The sequence below is a fragment of the Engystomops pustulosus genome, chromosome 1, assembly GCF_040894005.1.
Source record: "Engystomops pustulosus chromosome 1, aEngPut4.maternal, whole genome shotgun sequence".
NCBI lineage: Eukaryota > Metazoa > Chordata > Amphibia > Anura > Leptodactylidae > Engystomops > Engystomops pustulosus.
Genome location: NC_092411.1, coordinates 125,585,595 through 125,602,494, shown reverse-complemented (window position 1 = coordinate 125,602,494; position 16,900 = coordinate 125,585,595). Strand labels below are relative to the sequence as shown.

The 16,900-nt window shown below is 36.9% G+C and overlaps 1 protein-coding gene and 1 long non-coding RNA gene across 13 annotated transcripts in view; one reads left to right on the top strand and one right to left on the bottom strand.

The window, feature by feature from the left end:
- Positions 1 to 1,840, bottom strand: part of LOC140133103 (uncharacterized) — a 28,172-nt gene extending 26,332 nt beyond the window's left edge. For 5 of the 9 annotated variants that reach the window (XR_011855793.1, XR_011855792.1, XR_011855795.1 and 2 more), the window contains exon 1: positions 1,729 to 1,840. This is a non-coding gene — a long non-coding RNA (uncharacterized lncRNA). The remainder of the gene's footprint in view (positions 1 to 1,728) is intronic. The other 4 variants (XR_011855798.1, XR_011855794.1, XR_011855800.1 and 1 more) reach the window with 3 other exon arrangements.
- Positions 1 to 16,900, top strand: part of NFIB (nuclear factor I B) — a 293,295-nt gene that overhangs the window by 122,221 nt on the left and 154,174 nt on the right. The window lies entirely within an intron of this gene.

The window sequence follows — 16,900 nt, the reverse complement described above, 5'->3', positions numbered from 1 at the left end:
GGCATGAGAAGAGATAATGTGCTCACAATCCCATATCCTGTTATGATTTGCAGGATTGCTGTAGTGTCCCACATATCCTGCTATAACAAAGTCTCTGCAGCCCGCATCCCTGCCCTACATGTGTGTACTTCCTGCACCATCCTCATGCACTCAGGTATATGAAGTAGTAGGGCTGCTCCGTGCTACAGATGTCTATTTGTGAAGGAAGCAGCTGCTCATTGTGCACTCGTATAGTGGCTGTGTACAGGCATGTCACTGGGAGACAACATGTAAATACTTCTGCTAGATGCACAGGGACATATTGTATTGTTTGGGAAGCAGTGATGCTTATTTATTGCACCACATACTATTTGTCATTTTTATATACACATACAAGACGTTTTTAGCCCAAGTTTATTACATCTGCAGTAACTGTAGAACGATATGGTTTATGCTGATTTCTAGTCTGTTTGCTATATTGCTATTGCCTCCTCATGTGAAGTGTTCACACCTGCAGACTTAAAGATGATTTACTGTTCCGTCATTCAATTCTATAGACATGCTGAACCTGGGGCAGGGATTTCTATCTATCTATCTATCTATCTATCTATCTATCTATCATCCAGCGACTTCATATGTATATGTGTTCTACTGTAAATAATTGTGGATGATACTGTAATTGTTAGGGGTTTTGCAGGTATATGCAGATACTTATACAGGTGGAGTGGTCTTCAGATGGTGTAGTAAACAGGTGTTGTAATGTCCATCATGTGCTCTGAATAATCCAGGGCATTAATGGACCATAACATTCCATAACAACATATATGTTAATCTTGCTAGTTGTAATGATCAGCTGGACATTGCAGCCTGTGTCTTAACTTGCCATAAATGGTCATTTATTTTAGGAAAGGTAATAATATTGTCTGATGCAGCTATTTTTCCATGCTCCTCCTTCCCCATCAGTGGTTGCTCCTTTTTTTTACAGTTTCTGCAACTGGGTGCACTAGTGTTGTGGTGAACATGTATGAAGGTCAGAACACTGTCTGCTAAGCACCTGTGGCTCTCTATTTTACGCTAATAAGATGTTTAAGTGAAGATAGAATTCATTGTTTTCTGTTAAGCATCATGCCATGATAGGTGACAAATAGTAAAATGGTCATATTTCTATTTTATCCCAATTAACGCTAGAAATGGATATTTCTGCTAATTGTATAAACCACCTCAATATTCTCAGTGAATGCATGGAAGCTTACCTTAAACATTGCTGTTAATAATACTATTAACTAGTACGGTTCCAGCAACAAAATATTCACCTAATATAGAACACAATCCTCAGTATATGCACTGGAATATGTTTTATCATTGAAGATTTACACATTAACTATCAATTGTTACAGCATAAATAATAGAGTAATGCCAGGAATTGTATTAACTGAATGAATATCTCTTCATTATTGAAATATACATCCTAAGCTTACATAAAAAGTTATAATGCATTGAATATTATTACTAACTATTGCTGAGTACATCTTATACCTCCACTTGCATGTAGCAGTTCATGCCCAGCTGGCACTGCTGTGGTTAATACATTTACAGTCATTCTAACTTTTCTGTCTGTGTGCAACCTCCTTCCTCCCTTTGCAACACAATGGAAGCCTATTCCCCCCGAAAGCACAGATAAAGCTTGCCTGGAGCTGTACACAGTTTATAGATGGGAAGGAAGGGGATATGAGAAATAAGTTACGTTACCCAGCCTCTTCTCCCCAGAAGTGCCCGTTCTGACTGGGGACACGAATAAGTGGGCTTCCCTCCCCCTACAACTCGTCTTGTGGTTAGCAAACTTCAACCCTTTTCTCCCCCCAACTCTGCTGCTATGTCCCCTGTGCCAAAAGCTCAGGATAGCATTGCTGGCCAAGGATCCAGACTCTGCCTCCCTTCCACTGGCAGCAAAGGGTGGGCAGGGAGGAGAGCTTCCCCCCGCAGCTTTCACCCTCTGAAAAGAGCTCAATGTGCCGTCTGGTCGTCTAGTTCTTTATTTTCCGTACAGCTTCTCAAAATCCACCTCATAGTTGCTATAGGAGCAGTGAAAATTAGGCCTCATAGCTATACCAGGATTTGGTTTACATCATGCTTACTTAAACTTGAATTATAGCCTCCACAATCTATAAGCTAATATTAAACAGATTCGGTGAGTGAATGTTTGTTCATTCTAATGAGAATGGTCTTTTTAATGGTAGATAACACACATAAGCAAAAGTCATAAATCTGCATAAGTTCTTACATACAATTATAAACCTATTTTCTTTTCTCACAAATTTTTTAACTCAGAGCTATACCTTTCATGTAAAATACTGATCTTTGATAGTATGAAGTAATCAAAGGCCTATGTTCCTAGAAAGAGTTCCCAGCTCTTGACCCTTTTGGACTTGCAACGCTTCTTGCCATAGGATGGAATAAACTTTTCATGTTGTAATTGGAAGCATCTAAATTCAGACTACAACCTATAATTAGATGTAAATTTTATGCAAATCAACACAAATCCTCTATTCTCAAATGTTCTATCTTTCATGGCTCTAAAGCCTACTGTTCCCATCATACAAATACATCTAAATTAGTGCTATATATAAACATGTATCACTAAATTAATGCACAAATATAATTATGCTTCCCATTTGTTTCATTATAAGCCAGTTTCCAATAAATAATACATTTATATAATGTGTTTTCCTATAAATTCTGTCAACCACAGTATCTTTGCGGCATTAAAGAGTTTTATCATTCAATTTTGGATTACACTTGTGCCACTTTAGTTAAAATCAGTTAGTAGGGCAACAAAAAGTTGCAGTGTTGCTTTTGCCTTCAATCCTTCCAACATATCCATAGAGTTGCAGTGCACAAAGAAATTTAAAAAAATATGAAAAGGTTTCCATTAAAAAATCTGTCCTTTTACTCTACGGCCACTTTCTCACTAGCGAATTCAGTCTGAGAAAATTGCCCTTTACACTTGCGAGGCTTCCCGGACTAAACCTCTAATTATTGGACGAAACTCACAGTGGGAGATTTATCAGAAGTGTCTGATTAAGAACAAGAGTAGACCTTAATAAGATAAAGTGCTTAATATATGTATCTCTTTTATTTATGACCATCACATTAGTATTGGTTAGAAAAACTGCATCTTACCTCTCTATGTGAAACTGACCTTCCAGTAGGGTAACAAATGTTTTGTACAGGCAATCTCCAGGTTACATACAAGATAGGTTCTTTGGGTTTGTTCTTAAGTTGAATTTGTATGCAAGTCGGAACTAGTATATTTAGTAATTGTAACTGCAGACAAAAATATTTTTTGTTCACTGTGACAATTGGATTTTAAAAATGTTGGGTTGACAAGGGAACAAGGATTATCAATAAAGCTTTATTGCAGACACCTTACAGTTTATTGCGTTGCAACCTTAGACCAAAGCACAGTAAATTATCAGCATCCAGAGAACTTCACCAGATGTCGTAGTAGGCAGAGAGGTCCGTTGGTAACTAAGGGCCGCCTGTAAGTCAGGTGTTCATAAAAGGGTATTCCCACAAAGACAAGATTCCTAAATATACTCAGTATAACAAAATAACACATTCTCTTATTCACTGTTATTAACAAAAATACAGCATTTCACAGATATAATTCCAACCTGTCTCTATCAGTCCTGGCGTATACAACTTTGGTTGCCCCAGGATCTGACCGTAAATATTCTGATTTTGGTTGGGCAGGGCAGATTCTTCTCATGAATAGCTTCTCCTATCTGCGTGATGCAGTGATCTCTGACCCTTCTCCCTGCATTACAAGACAAGCTCACACACTCACAGTCACTTCCTGCCAGCAAGCAGCAGTGTGAGATTTACTATACAAGCTAAATATAAGATCTTTAAAGCAAAAGAAGGAGGTTTAGCAGAGCTGATTCTGTGTGTTATAGCTATGATGTGGCAGAGCTGGAGTGTGTCATTGTGTTTTATATCCATCTCATTGACCTCATCATCTCTCATCTCTCTTTTTCTATGTGTCAGATACTAGTGAGTGTTCAAAATCTAAATGAAATTGTAGATAAACCTGGACCCTGATGATATAAGCACATTGTCAGCACAAGGCATCTCATAGCACTAAACGGATCATGAAGTGTCTTAGAGAGTCCCCACCCACACTATGGAATTTAGTAAAGGGGTTAAAAATAATCTTTATTGTGTTAACATGAGTAGGGGATTAACATTTGAGAACTTTCTGTGATGGGCAAACCCCAGTCGGGGACTGCCTGTATATGCAATATCCCTTATATGAATTACTTATCCACATAAAAGTGATACCTTTCCTTTATCTTTCTACCTATAATATAATGTATACTAATGCACCGTAGAAGCTGAAATTTTGAAGTTAACTATAAAAACTTGAACATACAAAGCTGCAGACAGCGTTATGCCTCTTGCCTAGGAGTGAGTTTGATGTGCATTATGAGCTTGCTAAAATGTTCAGCCGACATTCATGAACCGGAACTAAACTGACATGCTAAGTTCAATTTCGGTTTTTGAGCATCAGGATGGACCTTCCAGCAAGCTCATAATGCAAGTTTGATGTGAGTTACGCTAAACATTAGTAGGGCCATTTTTCATCTTTATGATATCCACTCTATATTGTATTTGTGGGAGGGAAAGTAGGCATGGTAAGCCTGTTTAGTCAAATTTATCAAGTGAGGCATTTTAGAAAGTCACATTATTTGGGGCCAGTATATATCAGCAAATGTTTGGCCTAAAAAGTGGAGTGGCAGCTCAATACCACAGGTATCACACACATAATGTGGTTCATGTTCATAAATTCAATTTGTTCTTCAAATAAATCCCTTCCTGTTATATGCCAGTTTATGATATTATGACATTATGATAAGTGAACGTTCTAATGAAGGGTTCAGCTATTGTGACCTTTGCAGCTAGACATTTCTTTATAATTCTATCTCTAGAAGTATTATAGTGTCATTGACCATGTCTATAGTGCCTTCAGCACTATGGAGTACAAAGTTTAGGGAGCTCATCTATGCTTATAAAATTAATATTACGTACTTAAGGCAGATAAATTAATACATTTCATAAAGACATCATAAGGATTTCTGTTATGAGCAGTTTATAAGGTGCCCAACTGGCAATTAATTTGTTCAGCCTTTAACAACATTTGCAGTGAAATGAATATCAATATTACTTTATTGTCAAACACAGAACGTTAGCATAACTTGTTGCGGACTAATTTATAACTTATGTCACGTCTGGAGCTATGAAGCATTATTAAACTGCTTTATATTCTTGTGTTTGCACTGGTCTTAAATCTGTACTCACATAAAGCTCCCAGCTCATTTCTCTGCCTAATAAAGCCGGGCCGGCCTGCTCTGTACTGTACGATCCGTTCCAGCGCACACAATGAGCTATTGTATTCAATGGGAAAGTATGATTTCCTTTTTTAGGAAGACTCAGGTTACAGTAATAAAACCTGCATTATTAGTTTCACTAGAGACACTCAGCCACACTACAGAGTTCTGCCGCAGCACAAAGGACCTGAATAAAGGACATAAATAGCCACAAAATACAGTAATATATAATCACCTTTGATCTATAGATTCACTGATAGCTAAACTTAAGTCAAATAAAAGAGTAGGTATTGAGTTAACATTTATTCTTTATATATTTCCACACAATTGTTTAAAGTATATGCTGCTTATGTGACATAGTATGATTTCTAATAGCATGTAATGATGTGAATCTGGCAAAGAATCCTAGAGCAAGAATTACACATTACGTCTAGTTTCTGCACTTTTACTGTATCAGTTTGCAACCTTATTTTATCTTTGCTATATAGCACAGTTATTGAGTTTGCAAATATAAAACGTTATACTGGCCATATTCACAGTATATTTTTGTAAGAAGTCATATAAATATTGAGATATTTTGAAATGTGCTGCCAGATGACCCACGAGTTGTCAACTGAATTATAAAAACCCCTTGGGGCGCGGGTAACCCAAAAGCCCCAAAACATACATTTACCTTTCTACAGCTCCTGGTTCAAGCATTATGGTTTTCTCCCATTTTTTTTTACCTCAATGGTAGAATCAAGTGGCAGAGGAAGCTACATACATAAAATTTTTTGGTTACCCATGCCGTGGCCCCAAGGGGGTTTAGGCCCCCAGGGGGTTTGGGATTCCTCCTGCTGCAGTAGCTTTATGTGGCTGAAACAAACTGGGATGAAGATGTGATTCCAGTAGCAATGTCTAAAAACAGGTTGGTTGGTGCAGATTTAAATTCCAGTACAGCAGAATTTTTCAGAGGTCAGATTAATAATAATTAAAAAATAACCTTGTCTGTGTGCTTCCAGCAGAGCCAAAAAGACAACCATTAAAGGGGTTATCCGGGTATAAAAATGTACTTAGGGCCAGGCTGGGGAGGGCTATTTAAAAGCTTCCATCCGACACCATCTTCCAGTGCTTACAACGCTGAGAGATAGGGACGGATGGGAAGAGCCGGCCACATTGCGGACCGAAAGTTCCCTGTGCGCGACTTCTGTGCCCCTGTAAACAAAGAGGGGCATGGATCAAACGGACATCAGCGGCGCCAGAGGAGGTAAGTACACCTTTATCATTTTTAAATAGCCCACCCCAACCCGGCCATACGCAACTTTATATACCCGGATAACCCCTTTAAGGTACTATTCTGTGGCCCATTTGGAGTGTTAACCAAGCAAGCAGTTTTAACCACAAAACTTTGCAGCTAATGTTGGCAGAACTGTCAAAATTGCATGGCTGGTAAACACATGAGAATTTGGCCCTATGATTAACTGTTGATCTTTTACTGCATTCACACAGGCCTATGTGATGTGATTATCAGCTGGAAATAAATAAATTGCCCATGGAAAAACATTTTATGCATTATATTTGACTTTTCATATACTTTCTATGCACATTTTCATTCTTGGTAAATATGGTACCATTGACATTTACCCTAAAGCATCCACACATAGTGTGACAGCAACCACAACAATGACCCTCTTATTTCTATTCAAACAGGCCCTTTTGTCTGCAGTTTCCTACTTGTTGTGCATGCCATTTCGCCAAGTTTTAACCCAAGCCCTGATTACAGAAAGAGCTGGCATTGCTATTTATTCGGCGTATAGAGATGTCATGTTTGTGCAGTGTCTGTGAGCATTGCAGGGACAGATGGATTATAGATAGAAAGAGGGGGTCCAGTTGTTGATCTGTCTGTGATACACAGCTTGATAGGGTCATCCAGAAAGTACAGCAGCTTGGAAACATTGCTGAGTACATGGCTCAGATCAACACTATGTTCTATTAAAAGTATCATGCAGCAGACTTAAAACATGTTTGCCAATACTTTCTTGGCAGCGACCTTTTTCCCTGGCTGCTGCTGGAGATCTGTGTTATCATATTCTTCTTATTATAATCATTATTAATATTTTTATTATTGTTATTGCTACACTCAGTTCCTTTTCAACTAGCAGCATGTTCCACTATTTATATACACAAATATCTCTTTTCTGCAGTTACCATGTTGTAACATTTTCTGAAAAATAATTTTTAAAGAGAAAAAAAGCAGCGGAGAAAATATATTTAAGAATGTAAAGGAAGATTTCTATTTGTGCAAGTAAACACAGGCTTTTTGGCAACAAATTTTTCCTGTTTTGTGTGCTATCCCTTGCTCAGTAGTAGGTAAAGTCTTCTCAGATCTTTCACTATTATTAATATGTTTTTTAAATAAAAAAAATAGATCTGCTTTCTACATATCCAAATGCTGTATCCATTCTCCATATTTAAAATTTTTCATTGTATATGATTTACTTGTTTCCAATGAAAATAGTCATAAATGAATACTGTTGGCAGGATTATTAGGCCACTATTCACAGAAACACTTGGCAGCTAAAATAAATGAAGCCTAACCTACACCAGCTATTGGGTAAGCCACAGTGGCTCAGTAAATAGGTATTTTGGTTTGTATGCCATATTAGCTCTGCATAACTGCATATGGATATTATTTTTATAAGACTAATGGGGTTTAATAATTGAGGTCAATTTTATTTTAATAAAGGCCCTTTCAGTTTTGTATAAATACTATACTGCTATGAAAGTTAGAATAGTCAATGCTTATTTTACAGCTATGTCCATAGAAAATTAATTTATATATTTTGCATTAATTCATTTTCTGTTCTTTTAATATTTAAATACAAAAAATAGATGTTGTTGATCAAATTTGCATTGTATTAACAAACAATGTGAAATATTTTTTTTTTTTTTAATGTTAATGTTTTTATAGTGCATCCCTCAACAAAAGCCCGCCATTTTAAGTCTGGGAATAAGGATGCTTGTATCCCTTGTAGATAAATAGATTGATGAATAGATTTATGAAATTGATTCAACTAAAAAGAGGTAGGCAGATTTACACGTTTAATTAAAAAAATGCTTAGGTCTAATAAAATGTATACAGACAGAGAAATGGCAGTATTTGCCCTGGGCACCATGGTATTGACAATTAGAAGCTAAAAAGCTTGGCTGGTCCTACCTGGCATAGAAATACTCCGCAGCATGTGAACATTCACTATTAAAAGTTTACTTACTGCAGCTTGTGCGCAGGTACTGGGCAAGAATGCCCCGCGTCGGCCTACTCCGCCACCAGCCTTGTTTCCCCCCTTCAAGTCCTATAAAGGGGGAAATAATTGCACTTGCAGGCTGATCACTAACATTTGGGATTATTTAAGGGCTTATACAGCAGCTTTTCTGGCATAGACGCCCTGATAAATAACCACCTATGTATCCATAAGCTGAAATGACTTCATTCCAAAAATCCAATGTGAAAGAGCCTTGAGTCAGTATTGTAATCTATTTTAGCAATTAGACATCAGGTATTTTTAACACTATTAACATTTTCACCCGGGTTTAAGGGCATGCAACGCAATTCTTCACTTATCACATGCTCCAGCATGCAAATAAGTAATAGGAATCCCATCTGAATAATGTACATGGCATCAGGTGGGGCACATTTGCACTAATCCGTTGCTTCAGGGGACATTGTCCAACGAAACCACATGGCTGAATTCCCTTCCCCGATTTCCTTCCGTCTGCTCAGTATGTCATATTACAATGGTCCATTAGCATTTCAAATATCTTATACTTCTGTTACAATCTCAAGATGACCGGCAGAATGCTAATGATGCACCTGTGCAGCCTGCACCTGAATCCACCGCCACCGGATTACAACACAACTACATTGTATCACATACAAAGCATCCAAAGAACTTGACAACCAAAACATCCCATGCATTGTGTAAATGACCACAGTGCTGCAGCTGGCAGTGGATACTGGAAAAGCAAAGTCTACATTGAAATTCTGCAGCATTCTGGAGGAAAACATACCAGCAGAAGAATAAATGTAGTTTTTTTTAAACTTGACAAACATGGCAAATACATTTGGAATATACACTATATAGTTATTCATGTATTAACATTATTTTTTTTGTTGAAACCAAATACTAATTGTCAATGCTGTGCTTCTGTGTGTTGTGCGTAATGACATAATGAAAAGAAAAAAAAGGACCCAAGAAAGTCTTACATTTGGTAAATACACATTATTTTTCATAATAATTTACCAAGTGAAAAATCCAAATGTAAAGAACTAAGCACCCCATGAATCAATAGTTTGTATAACACACTCTGAATTTTATTATAAAGAGATGGACCAAATGTCACGGCAGGGATTTTTTCTTGGAAAAATACAATACTGCTATTAGCAGACAAAGATACCCATATCCGGACAATAGATGTATTGTTAACATATAATAAAACTTAGCGTTTATTTAATCTCAAAATTAAGAAAGTATATTATATGGTAGCATTAGCTACCGAGTGCTCGAAGGGAAGGTGTGTTAAAAACACAGTAGGGTAGGTTCATTGAGTCACAAAGATTACGTTCATGAGTTATGGATTAAACTCTTATGAACGACAAATGGGTCACGAGCAATGACCAGGATAACAGTGTAGTAGTGCTCAGAGGACAGGTGTCCCTATTATTAGTGGCTATATATTTGTATCTCTGTAAGAGCTCCTACTGAGATATGGTGGTAGATATGTCTCTGTTTGTCTGTTGCTAGACACTGCAGTGCTGCGTGTATATACCACCAGAGTGTCTTAGAGGAACATTATTAGGTTGCAAAGTATGACCATATTAGTTGTTAGTCCTCTGGGAATAGATACTGATTGGTCATGTATTATGACCCAAGCTCTACACCATGGAACGGCATTAATGGTTTGGTATCTAAATAGAATGCTACACTCTCCCTAATAGGTCACTATTCGTGGTGACTACTGTATAAACTAGCTCAGAACCTAACCAAACTGCAAATTAAAAAGATGCACTTTAGCCCCCCTACATGTTTCACCAGCTTGCTTGCTGGTGAAACATGTCGGGGGGCTAAAGTGCATCTTTTTAATTTGCAGTTTGGTTAGGTTCTGAGCTAGTTTATACAGTAGTCACCACGAATAGTGACCTATTAGGGAGAGTGTAGCATTCTATTTAGATACCAAACCATTAATGCCGTTCCATGGTGTAGAGCTTGGGTCATAATACATGACCAATCAGTATCTATTCCCAGAGGACTAACAACTAATATGGTCATACTTTGCAACCTAATAATGTTCCTCTAAGACACTCTGGTGGTATATACACGCAGCACTGCAGTGTCTAGCAACAGACAAACAGAGACATATCTACCACCATATCTCAGTAGGAGCTCTTACAGAGATACAAATATATAGCCACTAATAATAGGGACACCTGTCCTCTGAGCACTACTACACTGTTATCCTGGTCATTGCTCGTGACCCATTTGTCGTTCATAAGAGTTTAATCCATAACTCATGAACGTAATCTTTGTGACTCAATGAACCTACCCTACTGTGTTTTTAACACACCTTCCCTTCGAGCACTCGGTAGCTAATGCTACCATATAATATACTTTCTTAATTTTGAGATTAAATAAACGCTAAGTTTTATTATATGTTAACAATACATCTATTGTCCGGATATGGGTATCTTTGTCTGCTAATAGCAGTATTGTATTTTTCCTATAACACACTCTGAGCGCCAGCGTATGATGGAAGCCTAATGTATCTGATGTCTTTTGGTATGATGGAAGCCTGATGATAATTAGATATATGCTAGTTTTACCATGTATAGGCTCTCTGACTAACATTATATTCCCATTCTGCCTTGTACTATATTCTCATTAAGGCCAGTGAGAAAAACATGCATGTGTGTCTTTTTATATTGTGCATGTTAACTTCTGGTTTTTAAACTTACATAATGGTAAAACCAGACAGAGTATATGTATAATGCTACTACCAGAGAGGGAATATTTATAATGTTATAACCAGGTAGTGCACATGTACAAAAATGTACAACCAAGCACAATCTCTATTTATATTTGGACAACCAGGCACACTGAAGAGAAATCAGCTCCCTCACTCCCCCTCCCACAGGAATTCTCTTCGGTGAGTCACACATAGCCAACATCTCTCTCATTCATGAGGACGGAGGGAATAAGGTGGATGATTTCTCTTGAGCGAGAGAAAGCACGCCCTTGTCATTAAGAAAGTTGGAGGGTTGGCTTAAATGGAAGAACATAAATATGCCGGACTAACCTCAGAGGGTGATCAGACTTACATGTGGTAATTTACATAGAGGAGTCAACTTTGCAAGGGATATAGGGATATATGCACTGATTTATAGTAGCAGTTTCAGTTTAGGTTTAGTTAATGTGTGTTAGTTTAACTGACAGGTTCTCTTTAAATTAAGAATATACAGGCAGTCCTTAGGTGACATGCAAGATAGGTTTTTCATTTTATAGTTGATTTGTAACTAGTAGTCTTCTGTAAATACTGGACTGTTGTTTGATTTAAGAATTATATATCAGTATTGTGGTACTGTGGAGAAAGTACATAAAAACTATGAAAATGGCTCTTCTGTTTGTCCTTCTTCAAAACTGTACACAATTGCAGTGTAAGACATGACTGCAGGTCTTATAGTAAATTGTTATTTTACACTTTTGATTTTGTCAGTAAAGGACAATAAATTCCAATACTAATTTTAGAGCAAAAGATTGTCTTATGAAAGCTAGTTGAGTCACTTTGGGTATTTCAAAGAAATGTAAATGCTTATACCTATATTTATCATGTAAAATGCTCAGTATGGTAACTAATTAGTTGAAATCTTGTATTATTTGGTTCAAAATGTGTAAAATGCAGATGACATAACAGCTTGGCATGATAATTATTAAATCATTGCATTATGAGCTATATATTAATTTCCTGAGCAGTAAGAACAAATTGACTACTTATTTATCTTTCATCTTCTATATCCGTTGAACTTGCTGCATGTTATTTGCATAACTTAAATGTGCCACGTTCAATTACACATTTTATTTAAAATATTAATTATGCCAATAAAGCTATGAATAGGACATACACAGAACATAGAGGCCATCACATCAGTCATATTGAATCTGTGCAAAATCCACAATATAAATTATAGTGCTGAAGATTTTAAACCCGCACTGCAAGACAATTTGTACCACAACATTTTTGTCAGTTTTACGGTTACCATAAAAGCTGCTAATTTTTCACTCATTCCTGGGGGAAAAAAATTGCTAACATATATGTACCATATTAAAGCATTCTAATTGTTTAGTCCTGTAGTACTATGGTTTTTGTTCACAGTTCAATTATAGATTTTGTTTGTAACATAAGCTACACCTCTATGGCTAACCCAATGTAAATGTAAAACAACCAGCCTGTCACAGCAGTGTGAACAAAACCTTAAAGGGGTTGCCAATCCTGCCAATGTACCCTTACAATGTATGGTAAAAATGCTATGTTAACCCAACCTTAGCAACCACCATAGGGTATGCTGTACTACTCAGAACTTTCCTGTATAGATAGATATATACTTCCAGGAGCAGACAGCACTCCAATATAGTGAAAAAAATCAGAGTGTCTTTATTCCATAAGGGGAAGTTTCGGTGACACAGCACCTTCCTCAGCAGCACAGTAGATTTGGGCACTAGAATAAACTATCCTTAAACCTCTTTCTCTGCCGCCCTTTCTCTCGCCGCCTTATCTAGTATTATACTGCTATTCCATATTCCTTTATCCTTTGCTATTCCATATTCCTTTATCTTTATCCAATTTGTGTCTGATGAAGGACCCATTGGGGTCCCAAACATTACGAAATAAATACCCCGAATTTGCATAATTTTGAAATGATTTTTGATTGATATGAATACGGGTTGGCATAACATTTAGAATGTTAAATGTTGGTGACGTTAAAGCATTCTAAAGTTATTACCGGCTATAGTGACATATTGGGCTTGGTCCTCAGGGTGAAAATGAGCTTGGTCCCTAATGGGTTAAACTTAATCAAAGTAAAATTTGTGTCAATTGTAACAATGTACATGTCTTCTAAGTGTACTACAATTCCATTTGTATGACAATGATTGTAAATTTATGGTGTTACTATTTGGCTAAGAAGACAGATATGAGATATGCAGTAAGAAACATACAATTAGCAACTTTCTTACACTTCACATTAATGAAAAGCAATGTTAATGAATGCTCACATCTTAGAGTCCCAGTATGTTGTCCTATTAGCTATGTGGGAATAAATCTCTGTATCCTCGTACATGTACAGATTTGGGCATGGGTGACAAAGTACTACAAAATACTTATTTGCATAACAATTACAAGTCAGACTTATAAAACAACAGTCGACTAGACTCAACAACCTGTATAATTAGCACCTAATTAGAATAGATATAATACCAGCTAGTAAATGCAGTGAAATACTTTCTTGTTTTTGAGCCACTGATTTTTCAAACTCTTTAATAAGAATTAATTCAGAACTATTTTAAATGTCTTTCTGCTGACTACATACTAAAATCGACTTCAAAGATTTCAATTTTGGTTTTGTTAACTAACAGTTTATAGCTATCTGTCATAACACAAACAGCTGCACATACAAAAGGCACATTTTTTTATTCTTCTTATTTCACACCCATTAACAGTGTTTTCCAGAATATTTGTTACATCAGACAGGTCTTAACCTCAATTTATTAGGATGATGGAAACACTTTTTCCCATGTCTAGAAGGTCCAGGGAAGCTAAAATTTTGCAATGGTTCAACCTCAAACATTAGACATCAGACATTACATTTTTATAAAAAATTTGCCTTTTTGTTGAACATCAAGAGGAAACAGGAAACTAATGTTAAAGTGTTAAAGCAGTGCCAAATTTTATAATGATATTTTTATGTTTTTTTTTCCATTCAGTTCAGTAATCAACCACATAATAATATGCATAATAATGGATTCATAAAATTTCAGTGTCTACATGATTGTGTACTAAAAGTACTATTAGGCCCCTTGCAAATGAACAAAAAATTTTGGCTTTATGTTTCTTGTAATGTATCGTTTTACATTCATTTCAATGGGCATCATGTCCAGACATATCAATGGACCTACTGCTCATCATACCATCGGTGGGAAAAAGATAGAGCTTGCTCTATTTTTTCCCATACATATGGCCGGGTTGCACTCCTCCCTATGGAGAGGGGAGGGGGTGTCTCCCCTTCTTCAGTCAAACGCATGCTACGCCAGGGTCCCAGCCCGGGAGAAGCACATGTCGTGTGCATGAAGCCTTTTCTAGATACTGATTCAAAGGGGTTTTCAAATAAATTCATGAAATCTATATATACACATTAGTGCAGTTTGAAACTCTGGCAGCACCGTCTACATAGAGATTGAAGTTACACTCATCTGATCTCTCTGTGCTGATATCTATGTGCTGATAGCAGCTTATCAACGGTGTTCCTTATTTTGGAAAACACAATGATGTGAAATTGAAGACTTATCATGTATAGGTACTCAATATCTTAGTGGTGGAAAAGGTATTTTCCAGGAATAAGCAACACCAGGGTGGGGGACAAAATAATGTTTGCTCGTCTCACTCCAGCTCCTGCATCACTCTGTTCTTCCAGCTTTTTGGTCTGTACCCAGCCAGAAGTACCAGGGGGTCCTCCGCCAAAAAGTTGCTTCACTTTCTTTGTTGCTGCCCAGTAGGACTCCTACTGTAAAATCATGTAGTTTAAACACTGGCATTTTATATAGGCATCATAATGATTGATCATTGTGCAGTTTTGGGGTAAATTATACATTTTGATCACTTTTTCTTTCCTTGACAAAGGAGCAATGTACACTAATTGGGCCAAATTCTCAATTATAGTTGAATAGCTTGGGTTACCATAGGTGGGTCTCTAACAAACGTTTTCACTTTTAATCTTTTTCTGTATATAAAAATGTCCTATAAATTCTAACAACCTAATGACGGCAGAACTAGAGGCTTTAATATCTGCCATGTAAAACAATCAACAACATGTGATTGCAGAGGTTGTAGGAGTTCTAGGTTTTTGAGTAGTACACAACTCGACGGTGTACTTTATGCTGCATTGCTTGCCATGTAGAGGAATGGGAATGTGTCCACAAGATGTCTGCTAAATATTGTGGAATTAAACCCATTATCCATTCCCTTTTAGAGTAGAAAACTTATCCATTCCCTTTTAAAGCCAATATCTTGGGCCTAAGAGGCCCATAGCCTATTTAAATATTAGTTTTACCATAAATAAAGGGATTGTTATTACTATGCAGTAAAGTGAATATTTTGTGCAGCTACATGTTGTACATTCTAATTTTTAGTAAAATAGTGCCCTGCTGCCTTTTCACAAAAGTAATCACATGAACTCTTCTTGTAATGGGTATGTTTCTATAAGTGGTTGGAACCAGTAACATGTAATCCATGTAGATGGAAAATTTTTGTTTTACAATTCTTTGTGCCCACTAAGAATCTTTGACCAATGTTCCAATGAAAGGATTTTCCCTGTGGCTAACAGCAATTCCAATCAACAGTCTTTTAAAGAATGAAACAAGAAAAAGAAGTGATTTCTAAATCCTGGTGATATGTTCTGCATGATGGGAATCCATGTTTTAAAATATAATTTTTTTACACTAAAGAATCAGTCTGTAAATTCCATTTATGTAATACATTTACATCAATTGTTCAATGCATTCTAACAGTATTCTGTTGGAACCCAAATAATTTTGCCAGATGCACTTTTATAGCATATAATTTAGATTTACAGTAGAATTGTGATTATAAGAATCTGACATCCCCTGTACTTACAGAATGAAAGTGACTTCTACTCTCAGTAGGTGCATAGCCTTACATGCATGGTTATACTGCAGTGATGTATAGGCAAACCTAGCTCAAAATGAGAGAATTTACCGTGTTCTAATTTACAGTACTTCAAACTAGTATATTGATTTGATTGATCTTCTGGTGCTTTTATCTTCTGCCAGTTATTATTTATTTATAGAGCATCATTAATTCCATGGTGTTGTACAATCAGTAAGGGGTTCACATACATTACATTAAGACAAAAACAAATGCAAGTACCGTATATTCCGGCGTATAAGACGACCTGGTGTATAAGACGACCCCCCTACTTTCCTGTTTAAAATATAGAGTTTAAGATATATTCGCCGTATAAGACTACCCCTTTTCCAACGCATACAGTAGTATACAGCACAGCCCCCAGTAGTATACAGCACAGCCCCCAGTAGTATACAGCACAGCCCCCAGTAGTATACAGCACAGCCCCCAGTAGTATACAGCACTGCCCCCAGTAGTATACAGCACTGCCCCCAGTAGTATACAGCACTGCCCCCAGTAGTATACAGCACAGCCCCCAGTAGTATACAGCACAGCCCCCAGTAGTATACAGCACAGCCCCCAGTAGT